Source organism: Myotis davidii, unplaced genomic scaffold, assembly GCF_000327345.1.
Source record: "Myotis davidii unplaced genomic scaffold, ASM32734v1 scaffold431, whole genome shotgun sequence".
In the NCBI taxonomy this organism is placed as follows: Eukaryota; Metazoa; Chordata; class Mammalia; order Chiroptera; family Vespertilionidae; genus Myotis; species Myotis davidii.
Window position 1 is genome coordinate 117,779 of NW_006282878.1, and position 1,415 is coordinate 119,193.

Consider the following 1,415-nt stretch of genomic DNA (forward strand, 5'->3'; position numbering starts at 1 on the left):
TTAAAAAAAGAATCAATCAATAGATGCATCGATAAGTGACACAACAATCCATGTTTCTCTCTCTCTCTGAAATCAATAACCATTTAAAAAAAATATTGCATGTCCACAGTAATCGGAAAACAAATAACTAAAAATAAAAATTGTGGGTTTTGTTTTTTTTTAAAAGCTCCGCCGATATTTCTGGATGAAATGCCACCCTGTCTGGATGCAGCTTTAAAAATAGCCCCTTCAGGCTGTGATGGGGCCGTGTCTGCCACAGGCCGGTGGTGGACGGGGTGGGGGGTAGCTATGCGAAGGCTGGTTCTGCTGTCGGTCCGGCCATGGCTTGTATATTTTCACACGTTTCCACCACACCCCTGCCCACCCTTTGCTTCTCCTACTCAAAGCCAAATCCTTCTTTTCTCAAATTTTATATAATTAATTTATTCTCTCTCTCTCTTTTTGAAATTCGTTATTGTTTAAAGTCTTACATAGGTCTCCTCCCCCCGTCCCTGACCTCTCCCCGCGACCCCCACCCCCCAGCACATGCCCTCACCCCCCTGCTGTCTGTGCCCATGGGTTATGCTCATATACATGCACACAAGGCCTGTGGTTGATCCCTTACCCCCCTCCCTCCTTCCCTCTGAGGTTGGACCGTCTGTTCGATGCTTCTCTGTCTCTGGATCTATTTTTGCTCATCGGTCTGTGTTGCTCAGCCAAATCCCTCTTTCTATAAATTGCCGATCTGACCACATAATCCTCCTATTTCAAACCCCTCTGCTACCCTCTGGGAAAAGAAAGAAGGCCGGAAGGGGCAGCCTTTAATTTTTAAAAATTGTATTTATTTATTTCAGAGAAAGAGAGATTTGCTGTTACACTTCTTATGCATCCATTGGTGGATTCTGAAATATATATATATAAAATTGATTTTTTACTGAAAGGGAGAGGGTTAGAGAGAAAAACATCGACCAGCTGCCTCTTGCACGCTCCCTAGTGGGGATGTGCCCGCAACCCAGGTCCATGCTCTTGACTGGATTCGAACCTGGGACTCTTCAGTCTGCAGGCTGACGCTCTATCCACTGGGCCACATTGCTGGATTCCTGTATGTTCCCGGACTGGCTCGAACCCACAACCTTGGTGAATCCAGAGGACGCTCTCACCAACTGAGCTACGGGGCCAGGACCCCAAGCCACCTCCTCTCTGTCGTGTGTGCAGCCCACGCGTCCTCTGCACCCCGTCCCCTGCTCCTCGGGGCGCCTGCGGGGTCCCCCACGAAGAACTCACGCAACCAGGGCCTCTGCACCTTCCGCAGCCGCGAACCTTGGGCTCAGCTGCCCGGGGCGGACATGCCTGGGCCATTGCGCACAGGATCGGCTTTCCTCACAGCTAATCCCCCCGACAGCTGCGGGGGGGCCCGGGCTCCCCCACCGCCGCGG